We start from the raw sequence: 13,457 nt of genomic DNA, 5'->3' as shown, positions 1-13,457 counted from the left end.
TTCAAAAGGTCACACACTTGAGCACCATTCATCAGACAACATCGGTACAGTATAGCTATGGATAAGAATGGTTTCTATGTTACACTTCCTAGTAACGCTTCCCGCCTGGTATATCCGAATAATAAGATATGGAATTACAGAACCAAATTAGCAAAAACTATCGTCTTAAGCGAGCCACACGAGGTTGGATTGATTGAGATTCAATATCCCAAAATGTGGAACAGCTTCAATGATAGCGACACCAGCATTCAAATATCCGACGATATAGCAACGGGGGACCGGACTTCTATCGTCATGACAGTGGGCTATTATGAGTCTATAGAGGCGCTGGTTTACGAGTTTAACGTCCGAATCCGTGCCTTAACCAAAAAGCCTTACAAGGAATACATGTACTATGATAGCTTTAAAAATAGGGTCTACATCAGCGGCATGGCAAATAGGGACATTGTCATAAAGGGCCGTCTGGCTGAGATTCTAGGATTCGTTCCTGGAACTGTTTTTCCCACAGATGTGGACCCTCTACACCGAAATTACGCCCCACATGCTGCCGATATTCATGGGGGCTGTTATAACATATATGTATATAGTGATATTGTAGACTATCAACTGGTTGGCGATAGCCATGTACCACTCCTGAGATGTATAAATGTGTCTGACGAGGTGCGACGTATACCCACTCTAACTTTTGACAAGCCACACTACACGTCGCTCTCCAAAAACGTGTTTGATGACATTGAGTTAGCTTTAAAAGACGACCAGAACAGGTATATACCTTTTTTATACGGTAAAGTGATTGTAAAGCTACATTTTAGACCCATAAAACAGTATTTCTAAAACTATTGAATGATGGGAATGATGCTATAGTTGAGCAGACATTCTATTATTCCTCTGTAGGGGTAAGTATTTGAGGATTGTGATATGAGTCTATCACCCAGCATGATGTCTACTTGGGAAAATAAGGTGCATCCTGGATAGTTTATGAATCCTACATCTGCGGCAGCGGGTAAATCAGACCCGTCAGGATTCGTAATCTTCACCCTCAAAGACAGATATGAATCATTCAAATCAAGATAATCTTCACCACTCGACGAGATGTAGAACTCCAAGGGTCCGGTCTCCGTTATTGCAGACACTGGAGGAATTTCTAAAAATGTAGATTTCTCGAGGGATGTTTGAGTGTAAGGAACCGTAAACAGATCCAGCTCGGTCTTTACACATTCTGCAGATTGTTTATGTATAAGAGACATAGCTTCTTAGTTTCTTAACTTAGGTCTTGTTGTTTTTTTTCTTTCTGTACGGGTGTAGACCCTCAGATACTTTATAAATAAAACATGTGACACCCCGTTATTGCTTAGCCTTTTATTCAGAGTATATGTAATGTAATGTATTATCAGATACTTTATAAATAAAACATGTGACACCCAGTTATTGCTTAGCCTTTTATTCAGAGTATATGATATGGACAATTAATACAGGTAATGAAAAAACAACGAGGTAGAGTGGTCAAAATAAATCAAAAACAATTAATACAGGTGATAAAACAACGAGGTAGAGTAGAAAACACTACCTCTAGGAGCTGTATTCACAGCTTGGTCGATCGCCCCACCCACAGCATCACGAATCAAGGAGGGAATCATTTCAATATCATGAAGCCGTATGTTACGAAAATCAACACGCTGGCGTAGCTCAAAAGCATTAAACAATGGTATATCACGGATGGGTAAACTACCCGTAACACTCCCCCCTGCTGACGATATTGTTGCTGGTGATGACGAAGGTTGCTCAAGCAACCCCCCTCCCTCGTGTGCTGTTTGAGGCATTCTGTACGGGTGTAGACCCTCTTTGAACGCACATAGAGTTTGTAGCTTCATCAATCCCGGGGGAGTTGTGTGTCATATCAGGTGGGGAGTCGTGTGTCATATCAGGTGGGGGTTCGACAATGTTTAACTGCTCATCTATGGACACAGCACCGTCATCACACAATGACCCGTCAATCACACAGTCATTAGGGGTACACCTATTCACATTGGCCAGAGGGATGGGGTCGTTTCGAGCTAACCATTCATTCAAGTCATCCTCAAGAGCTGCCAAAGGATTTATTTGTGCGTCAATCATTCCATCGTCAGGGACACACCTATTCACATTGGCCTGTGGATTGGGGTCGTTTCGGGCTAACCATTCATTCAAGTCATCCTCAAGAGTTGCCAAAGGATTTATTTGTGCGTCAATCATTCCATCGTCAGGGACACACCTATTCACATTGGTCTGTGGATTGGGGTCGTTTCGGGCTATCCATTCATTCAAGTCGACTTCAAGAGTTGCCAAAGGATTTATTTGTGTGTCAATCATTCCATCATCAGGGACACACCTATTCACATTGGCCTGTGGATTGGGGTCGTTTAGAGATAGCCATTCATTCAAGTCGACTTCAAGAGTTGCCAAAGGATTTATTTGTGTGTGTATAGGGCATGCCAGCTCATCATCATCATCATCATCAGTTGTATCTGATAACCTATCAACAGCGAGGTCCTGACCACTGATACAGTGTGATGGGCTATAACGACAAACCTTACGTGGTGGCGACATTATGTGAACAAACAACACAGTTGAAACAAAGAAAAAACTACATTAGACCGTAATAGCGTAATAAAAAAACAAAACAAAACAAAATTTAAAAATGGAAGCAAAAAAAAAAATTATATATATATAATAAAACAACTGTGGCTCCCCCTGTGGAGGTGGATGGTATAACACGGCAGCAGTCTACAGCTGTTCAAACAGGATTGTGTTTTGTGGTTATTAGAACACAAGTGATGGTGTTGTTGACATTGTATATAAAAATAAAACAACTGTGGCTCCCCCCTGTGGAGGTGGCTGGTATAACACGGCAGCAGTCTACAGCTGTTCAAACAGGATTGTGTTTTGTGGTTATTAGAGCACGAGTGATGGTGTTTTTGACATTGCTTCTGCGGACTAACTGTTGTGCAATTCTGCCGAGAGTTACACCGAGGGTATTTACCACATCGATAGTGGTTTTATTCTCGACACGGTAGTAGGCAGACAGACCAACCCCAAGGGCATTGATCGCCTCTAAAAGCTTCGTGCTCACGACGGCCGATGCTTTATCCTCAGCCCTGTGACGGGCAGATAGGACGGAGCCTAAAGTATTGAGTGATGTGTTTAGTGCGCTAATCCCCCTGTGTATGTCGGCAGACAGACCAACACCGTGTGCATTGATGGCCTCTAAAAGTGTAGTGTTAAAGTCGGCCACCGTTTTATCCTCAGACCTGTGACGGTCAGATAGGACGGCTCCCAAGTTAATGTGTGATGTGTTTAGTGTACTAATGCCCCCCTGTATGTCGCCAAGCAAACCTCTCAATTCTGTATACTGATTATCGACAACCCCATTGGAACAAACACCCCTCCCATCAAACAGTTGCTCTGGGCAGACGCTGTCTAAAAGATCTTGCACCTCGGATGGTATATCATAGGCATTTAAACATAGATCTTGTGATGCCTGAACCATTGGTAAATCATAGGCATTTAAACATAGAGCTGTTGATGTATGAACCATAGGGTGTATCACAATCTGTGGGGACGGAGCGTCAAAACCTGAATTTATCACAATGTCATCGACGAGGATGTCGTTGGGTGTATTGTTGATGATGCTGCTGCTGCAGATGTCTGTAGGGGCTGTACGGGTGTGGAATCGGGTAATGGAGGCTTTCACAGATCTGTGGAACAACAATAATAAGTTATTATTACATTTTCATTTTGAAAAAAAAAAAAACAAAACACAAGATAAAAAAAACACTTTTTTTTTGCTTTCTTGGGACGGTTTGAATCTTGACTTTTTGTCTGTAGCAAATGTATTGTTGGCTCCTCCTGCGCTTTCACAGATCTGTGGAACAACAATAATAATAAGTTATTATTACATTTTCATTTTGAAAAAAAAAAATATATATAATACAATGTCAACAAGATAACTAAAAACACACCTTTTACGGTTTTGAATACACTGCTTTGTCTGTGTAGCAAGTGTTCTCGTCGTTGGCTCCCTAGGTGTTTGTGTCTCAGAAGAGCATGTATTATCAATGGTCTGCGTTTCGACACATAGTGTAGACGCATCCCTTGATAATGGAATCGCCGCTCTAGGGGTGAAATAGCATATATATTTTATAGACTGTTTATAAACAAATATGACATGTCATTATGTCTACCCATAACAGACCTGTTATTTATCAGCTTCTTCTGCTTCTTCTTCTTTGGCTTTGGTGATGAGAGTGTGTACAATTGAGCACAGCTAAGGGGGTCATCATCTGATGAGGGGGTGTTCCCACACCGGGGGGCTGATGCTAGGTCTGGTCTGCTCTGAAAATCCTCTGAGAAAACACATATCTACATCTCTCTCTATATATATATATATATATGGTTGTAATAATAACAATAATACAGTATATTACCTGATAGCTGTGTGCAGTTGTCCTGACTGTATGCCACTGGATGTGTCAATATTTTAACACCAGCATGTCTCAAAGGGGTATTTAAAGCCTCTGAGAAAACACATATCTATACATATATATCTACATCTCTATATATATATACGGAGGTAATAATACAGGAGCTATATATTACCTGATAGCTGTGCACAGATGTCCTGACTGTATGCAACAGGATGTGTCAATATTTTAACACCAGCAGGTCTCATAGGAGTCTTGAAAGCTGAAGAAATCAACAAGATAATGCCACTTTTTAAAAATTTTTATTTTTGCACCATACTACACAATATTAACGTATGGATAATTAGGCAGCCATCATGTAATTAAAACAAATACTCACCGACAACCCCAGGTATACCAGCTATTGCCGCAGCTAGTTCTGATGCGAGTCATTGATCGGTGGGGCGGGGTCGAACAGCTGTTGCGCACATGTCTTTGGGGGGGGTTGACTTTACGACTGTGGGCGGTCGCCTACGTTTCAGCCTGTCTAAAACAAGATAAATCATACATATAGACCGTAACAAAACGCTATTAGCCCATATCATCATTACTATAATTATTTAATACTCACTACCGGAACATACAGCAGCTGACGGCAGCATATTTTCGATGTTACCAATATTTATATTATCCATGATCTGCTAATTAATAAAAACACAGCGTCAGTGTATGTTTTATACTAAAGAGTGATTGAATATATATTTATATAAAGATGAATTACAATCGAAATATTATACAACAGCATAGGGACCACGTGTGTCCCTGTAGCCCATGGGGATAGCTGTACGGTGGCTAGCGGCTCTAGACTGATGCGCACCGCCCCGGACACACAGCCAACGCCATGCGGTACCCTCGCTAGCAAGTTCACAATACTATTATACAACAGCACCGGGGCTAACGACACTAGACTGCTGCGCCCCCACCATGCGGAACACTATTACAAGCTAAACATTATACAGCAGCCTTGGGACCACGTGTGTTCATATAGCACCGGAGAGGCTAACGGGCCGGAGGTTAACGGCTCTAGACTACTGAGCACGGCACAGAACACGCAGCCAGCACCATGCGGAACCATCGCTAGCCAGTACACAACACTATTACAAGCTAAACATTATACACCAGCCTTGGGTCCACGTGTGTTCATATAGCTCCGGAGAGGCTAAAGGGCCGGAGGCTAACGGCTCTAGACTACTGAGCACGGCACTGGTCACGCAGCCACCACCATGCGGAACCCTCGCTATCAAGTACACAACCATATTACAATCGATATATTATACAACATTTTATCAAACACAACATCACTTACCTTTTTTTTTTTGGAGAAAAAATTATTCTCAAGGAATGGGCTGCGCCAACAGATATAGCGATGTGATCAGCAGACAGATAACGGTAGACTGTTGATGTGAGAGCGATTCACAGACGTACCTTTTTAAGGGACACACCCCCTACCTGACCCTCCGCCCCTCCTATTCATAAGTAGTATGCACCCAATAACATCGTTCCCTACTCCTCCGGACATACCTTTTTTTTCCCACCAAACACGCCCCCATACCTTAGCTTCCCGCCTCTACCTATTCATAAGTAGAGTGTGCTCATTAGCCTAGCTACTGTGCCGCTCGTGCATGTATGATATACGAAGCTACATCAGTGCATGTGCGGCTGGGGTGACACACCCCCTTACATTCATTTCAGCACATTGATAAACACTTTGAAGGATCCTCACCACCCCAACAACAGACTGTTTCAGCTGCTGCGGCAGACCCGGCTGCAGAAACAAATTAGAGGGGGGGGGGGGGGGGGGGGGTTTTTTTTTTTTTCATTATTTTATTATTTTCAACGGCTCTGTTGGCTATTCCTGCTAAAAAAAAACTCATATTATTCTCTAAAAAGGGCAGTTCATCCCCAAATCCAAAAACAAAAACTCAACAATACTGCGGCTAGCATTCCTGCAAGAAGAGGACGATGCGCGGACGGGAGCGAGATTCCAACGATGATATGATTACGATCAAGTCAAAGTAAGTATTCATGCAAGGAGGGTTTAGTTACAGCTACTAGGAGCACAAGGAGCACCAAGCAGTGTTACTTTTCAGCTGCACTGCAAAAACTCAAAATGTTACCAAGAATATTTCTTTTTTCAGTCAAAATGTCATTCTGGTAAAGTTTGTGTTTTGCAGTGTGCAAGAAACGCAAAATATGGGATGGCCAGAGAAGGAAGTATGGGGTCGTCTGCTGGAGCTGCTACATCCACATCAGGCAAAGTTCATATGCTGGTGGTAACCGATTGGCCTGAAGCATGAATATAGTTAGCGTGTGTGTTGTGACATTTTTTTGAGCGAAAAAACGAATTTTTAGGACGCGGTGCTGGCTCATCCACAGGCTCTTTCATGTGCCCCCTGAGGAAGTTGCGGGCCACCAAAATCTAGAGTCCACAGCAGGTGGTCAGTAAAGGCTTCACCTTGCTGGCATCCAAGAATGTCGCTTGTGCAGGATCAATGCTCTCTAGTAGCTCTGCATCATCAGTATCTACTGAGATTTCAACAACATAATAGTGTCAAGGCAGTTTTTGTGCGTTTCCTCTTTGATGGCTGGGCCCAGACATATGCACAACCCCAACCAGCTTCAACGCGCCACATCTGCTCCAAATGCCCGCTGGTGATCTCTTGGAACAGTGTGGATAGCAACATACCAAGCAAAAAATGTCCACATCGCTGGTCCAGCGTAGGCTGAGTGTCTCTCCTTTTAGAGAGATGGCGGCGTCGGTTCTCTGCAGAACTACAGCATGTTACAACACACTGAAGAATCCATCACTGCCCTTTTCCGCTGCCAGGGCATGGGTGGATGTGCAGCAGTTCTGTACATGGTTGTATTTACTCTGGTATCTGCTTGTCATCATTCTGCTGCCTGACTTTTTTTCTCTCAGGCCAGGTCAGATGTGTTTGAGATATAGTGTTCATACCTGACTGTCAGTTTCCATCTGTGGTCAGCAGTGCAGTGGTGAGAGAGTGGCCAGTTGTGTCAGTCTTCACACAGTCCAGCACTGAACTAAGAACTATGTCTCTCTCTCTCCTGGTCTTCTCTTGGTTCCATGCTTTTAAAGTGTAGTAGGTCTCTCCTGCTTCCTACTATGTGCTCCTTCTAAAGTGGTCTTTATCTCTATTGTATGCATTATCATTTTGAATTTGTTGTATTGTATACTTGCATTGTCATTGTTAATTTTGTTTCTTGCATTGTGTTCTGCATCTTCATCACAGTATGACAAAAATAGACAAGATAGCACTGCCATTCCTCCACATTCATTCATCGTCGCCCATCTCAATCATTCATTCCACTGTGGTTGTGGTCTCATCTAAAACATCAACATCGCGGCAGACAGCAGACATCAATACTGCTGTAATGCTGAGAGTTTAAGTGTTGTAATTCTTTTTACTTGTGTGAGACTTTCCTTGTGTGAATCATTGCTCTTCATCCTCCATTCGTCTTTTTGGCATGCTCTTGAAGTTTGTTTGTCCTGTTTCCAGTTTCAGTTTTCCCAGCTCCAGTCACGAACCCAGTTAGAGTGAAGGAGTCAGTGATGATCTGAATCCTGAGTCAGTGGCATCTGGCAGCAGCATATTCTGCATGCTGAGCAGCATCCATGAATACTCCATCCATGAACTGCAAAATGACCTTTTTTTTTTTTTTTTCTTTTTTCCTGGAGAAAAGTTCTTGGAGGGAGGCGCTTGGGGCTTTCTCTGGGGCTTCTCTGTTGTTGTTCTTCACTTGCTGTTCCTGTTTGTTGGCCGTTCTCGCATGTTGTTGTTTACGTGTTTGTTGTTGTTGTTTGTTGTTGTTGTTGTTGACGTCTTTGTCACTTACTTGCAGCCCGCCGGAGTTACTGCTACGCCTCCTTGTGCTAGCTAGTCCTACCCCTAGTTAGCTAGTGCCCTAGCCTGAGTTCGTGCTCATCGCGTCAGTGTTCCATCGCTGGAATGTCCGTGGTCGGGTGCTGTGGGGTGCTCCGGCACGCATCGTCATCGTCCTTGTCCGCATCGCTTCTCCTCTATTCTTCTGAAAGAAAAAAATATTCTGAAAGAAATGGCGAATATCCAGCGGTTACTGCACGCGGCGCACGGAGACGTTGTGGCAGATTGTGACGATCCGAGTGATTCAGTCCCTCTGACTGTGCCTGACTGGCTGTCCAATTACTGGGTTTTGTTGTATTATGGAGGATTTTGGATATAGTGAATTATTTGATCGAGATAGGAATATAAGATGAAAACAAAAACCAAAAAAAAAAAAAAATAATAAAATAAAATAAAATAAAAAAAATAGCGGCACGGCTCGGGCGCGGCACACTCCCCCAATGCCCGCGCCATGCCCGCTCGGTGCCGCGGTGCTGTGCAGGCAGGCGGCGTCAGTCACGCGTAGTCACGCTGAGAGAAGAGAGAGAGCGGAGTTTCTTTTTTCAGCAGCCCATCAGGTGAGAACTCCGACCACCAGGACCCCCATAGACCCACACAACTGCCCCTCTTAGGCACACACACACACACACACACACTAAATATTGTGTTGTTTTTTTTTTGTTTTTAGTGTGTAATAGTGTTGTCTTTGCACCTTCCTCCTGAGCATTGCCACTTTTATTTTCACACCACACCTGTTGTGTGACAAATAAAACATCTTGAATCTTGAATCTTGAATCTTTGTATTATTAAAGACACAGGGAAGGGTTTTATAAATGTTTAAATGGTACAAACAAGAGCTCCTATCTATAGGGAATTATTTTATTTTATAGATCTTTAATTTGTGATAATATTTTTATATTTTAAATAATATATTTAAATTTTTATTTAAATAATTTTTTTATTTTTATAAAAAATATGCATAATAGGGACATATATATGCGTGCATGAGAGTGCATGTGAGGTGGTGCGCGTGCGCGTACGTATACGCGCATACATGTCCCTATACTACTACTAGGGTCGTTTTATCAGCGTACGCTGACGATATCGTCATCTTTGTTAAAAGCCAGGAAGAAATCAGCGCCCTGACTTCTATTGTTAAAGACTTTGGTGCCCTGTCTGCGGCAAAAGTAAACTGGGCAAAGAGTGAAGCCCTGGCAGTGGGGAACTGGGAGGAGGGTCTGCCGAGCCTACCGGGGGGGTTAGTCTGGAGAAAAGATGGTTTTAAGTACCTTGGTGTGTATGTGGGGAATGCATGTGTTGAAAAGAAAAACTGGGAGGGAGTTGTGGAGAAAATGCAGGGGAGGCTGGCTAAGTGGAAGTGGCTGAAGCCACAGCAGTCATATCGGGGCCGGACGCTGGTCATAAACAACCTGGTGGCCTCAGCACTGTGGCACAAGCTGGCCTACATACAGCCCCCTAAAGGCCTCATCCCGAAGCTCCAGGCCATCCTCATGATTTTTTTTTTTGGGACAAGCTGCACTGGGTCCCTCAGTGTGCACTATTTTTACCAAAAGAAGAGGGGGGGGTAAGGGCTGGTGCACATCGACAGCAGGGTGACCACATTTAGGGTCCAGTTATTACAGAGGTACCTCACAGGGCCAACAGACGTGATGTGGAGAGAGCTGACTGACTGCATTCTGAGGCAGGCAGCTGGCCTGGGACTAGACACTGCACTTGTTTTCATGGATTTTAACCTTTTTAAACTGTGGGCTGTCTCCTTTTAACCAGTCACTTTTTAAAGCTTGGACTTGTTTTGAGTGGAAGAGACCAGGACCGGCGTGCTCCCTACACTGGCTGCTGCAAGAACCACTGGTGTACGAAGCCAGGCTGGACATCCAGGACGACTCAACACCAGGCCTGACCAGCAGGCTGCGCTCCGCCAGAGTCACGACCCTGGGGAGACTGGTGGAAGTGGCCGGCCCTGGGCTGTGGGACTCGTCTGCGGTGGCTTCTCGACTCGGGCTGACATCAATCCGCCAGGTCTCGAGGTTCCTGAGGAGCTGGGCGGAGAGGCTGACGGAAGACGAGGTGGAGATGCTGCAGGAGTACGGCAGGGGAGAGGAGGCTCCCGACGCGACGGACCCCTTTCCGGATCTAGGATGTGTTCCGAGGCTGAGCGGGGTCTCGGGACCACTGTTCAGAGAAGCCGATCGAAAGCTGTTGGACTTCAACATGATGAAAGGAAAAGGTATCTATGCAGCATGCGTGAAATTGCTGAACAAAGGAAAGCTGGACCAGAGGGCCGACACGGTGTGGAGGTGGGAGCTGAGCCTGGGCGTGGAGTTGAACCCGTGCTGGAGGGTTCTCTACAAACCGTCCATAAACAAGAGAACTGGGGATCTGCAGTGGCGAATACTACACGGGGCCATCGCCGTGAATGCATTCGTCTGTCATAAATCCCACTGTTGATAAACAATGTCCATTTTGTGATGAGATAGAAACTGTGTTCCACTGTTTTTATTTCTGAGAGGCTTTTTAACCTTTTTAATGCACTGAAAGTGTAACACCCTGTTCTGTTTCTCCTGTGTTCCGTGTCTCCTATGTCTCCTCTGTGTCTTCTCTGTCTTAATTGTTTAATTCCCTGCACCTGCCCTCAGCCCCTCTTGTCTCGTTACTGTCTGATGTCATACACCTGTTTCCCCCCTATATATTGTGTCAGTCTTTCCCTTGTCTGCTGTTGGATTGTCGTCTCTAGTTCCGTGTCCTTTTCCCATTGTCCTGTCTGTCGTATCTGATCCTGCCTGCTTCGACCCTGCCTGCCTGCCCTGACCGACGATCCTCTGACTGCCCCTTTTGGACCTTGTTTTTTTTGTAAACTGTTTTGCCTCTTCTTCTTTTTAAATTTTTAGGCGGATGGCATCCAGTGAACGGTGCATTTCCGCCACCTACTGGAGTGGAGTGTGGACCAGAGTACCCTATCCCCTTACAAAACCAAACCTAACAAAATACCCACAAAACGAAATGAATAAAACAAATGAAACAAAAGGGAGATTAAAAAATGTCAGTGCTTTAAATTCTACTGCTTAATCCTGTTTCTTTCAAATATTGTAATACTTGTCCTGCCCCCAATTTTAACGCATCTGTTAGATTTAGTTCCTCCACTCCCAGCTTCCTCAACATGTGTCGCTCAAGTGTGTATTTCTGACAATGACAAATTATATGTTCTACAGATTCTGGGACTTGACAGTGCTCACATAGTCCTGTTGGGTGTTTATTTACTAGATGCATTGTTTTGTTCAGCCTTGTGTGCCCAATCCTCAGTCTGGTTACTATATGTTCTTCTGCGGTGCTTCTTCTAGCTGGCCTCCCTTTGCCAACTTCCCTCTGCACAGCATACAGACGTCTTCCTGTTTCCCCTACATCCCAACTATGCTGCCATTCCTTAATGTTTCTTTTGATAATTGTTTTAACTTCTGCTTTGCTGTGTAAAATGTCCATCTTGTGCTGCCTTTCTAACGCTTGTTTTGCTAGTGTATCTGCTCTTTCGTTTCCTTGCACCCCCCTGTGTGCTGGTATCCACATAAATGCTCCGACAATACCCATATTTTTTAAACGGAACAGTGTTTCATATATTTCATTAATTAAATCCTGCCTGCTATGTGAAGTGAATGATTGTAATGACTCTTGAGGATAGTGTTGAACTAGAATCTGAACAGACAATGACTTTTTCGACCCGAACCTCCTCTACCCACTGCAGTGCTGTTAAAATGGCCAACGTCTCCACTGTATACACAGACAGATGCTCTGAGGTTCTCTTTTTAACTTCATATCTTAAGGACGGTATGGTGACTGCAAACCCAGTTCTCCCTGTATCAGGGTCTTTTGATCCCTCTGTAAATGCTGGAATAAATGATAAGTATGTCGTCTCCCGTCTATCCTCCACCATTCCTGCCACGTTATTATTGTCTTTAAATGCTTGGTCTTTGTCTAAAAAATAAAGATCAACTGACACTGAGGGAAATAGCCATGGTGGTGTAATTGATAGCGGTATTGCAGGGGTGAATGTTATCTGATCCAATGACATATCTTTGGCTAATTCTTCACTGCTCCATGCGAAACACTCGTGTTTGGCCCTGTCTCTTTCCCAACATGGCAGAAGTACTTTTTTGGTTGGCTGATTATCTCCAGAATGCCCTTGCAGGTTGGCCCAGTAATTCATAGTTAGGAGCTTGTGTCTCAAATGCAGCGGCATTTCACAGTTTTGCCTCATTAAAGAGTGCTTTTTTTGTGTTATTTATATTGCGTCCAGCCTGTCTCTCTGCACCTGAGCCTCACCCCGTCACAAGAACCTGACAGAAAAAGACACGGAACTAGAGACGACAATCCGACAGCAGACAAGGGAAAGACTGACACAATATATAGGGGGGGAAACAGGTGTACGACATCAGACAGTAACGAGACAACAGTGGCTGAGGGCAGGTGCAGGGAATTAAACAATTAAGACAGAGAAGACACAGAGGAGACATAGGAGAAACGGAACATAGGAGAAACAGAACAGGGTGTTACAGTAAGATGTTTTTAAAGGGATTGGGGAGAACTGGTCCAGGACCACTTTCATCCTAGGAGTCAACAATGGAAAGGTGAAGGCCTCCAAGTGGAGGCTGCTGAACCACCTGGTTGGAAAAGCGAAACTGGCGGTCTACACTAGCAGGAAGAATAGGGTGGAAGGCGGAGCAGGGCAAGAGGCTCTCCCCATCTTCACCTCCCGCATCAGAGCCAGAATTCGGCTGGATTTTAAGTTTTTTAACAGCACAAACAACACACAAGGGTTCTGTGAGAAGTGGTGCTACAACAGAGTAGTGTGTCATGTAGCTGAAGGCGAGCTGCTGTTGAACGCTCCTTTTGATTCAAAGTGAGGAGCAACTGTTTTGTTTTGTCTTAAGGTTGTAATGACTGTTCACTCATGTTTGAGACAAGTAAAATAAAGGTTTTCTAAAAATCTAAAAAAAAATCTCTCTCTCTCTCAAACAGGACACGATGCCAACATAAGTAAAATGTAGTTAAGTCAGGGAATTAT

The 13,457-nt window shown here is 44.1% G+C and overlaps 2 long non-coding RNA genes across 2 annotated transcripts; one reads left to right on the top strand and one right to left on the bottom strand.

Annotated features, from left to right (window-relative positions):
- Positions 1–4,053: 4,053 nt before the first annotated feature.
- LOC130206047 (uncharacterized) lies at positions 4,054–4,537 on the bottom strand. Its single transcript, XR_008834021.1, has 3 exons — positions 4,464–4,537; positions 4,232–4,382; positions 4,054–4,151 (listed from the first exon to the last, which is right to left on the bottom strand). It is a non-coding gene; the product is annotated as an uncharacterized LOC130206047 (long non-coding RNA).
- Positions 4,538–9,837: 5,300 nt separating this feature from the next.
- On the top strand, positions 9,838–12,306 carry LOC130206048 (uncharacterized). Its single transcript, XR_008834022.1, has 2 exons — positions 9,838–10,628; positions 11,290–12,306. It is a non-coding gene; the product is annotated as an uncharacterized LOC130206048 (long non-coding RNA).
- Positions 12,307–13,457: the final 1,151 nt, after the last annotated feature.

Source organism: Pseudoliparis swirei, chromosome 16 (assembly GCF_029220125.1).
Source record: "Pseudoliparis swirei isolate HS2019 ecotype Mariana Trench chromosome 16, NWPU_hadal_v1, whole genome shotgun sequence".
Taxonomy (NCBI): Eukaryota; Metazoa; Chordata; class Actinopteri; order Perciformes; family Liparidae; genus Pseudoliparis; species Pseudoliparis swirei.
This window is presented reverse-complemented; position numbering and strand designations above follow the sequence as displayed.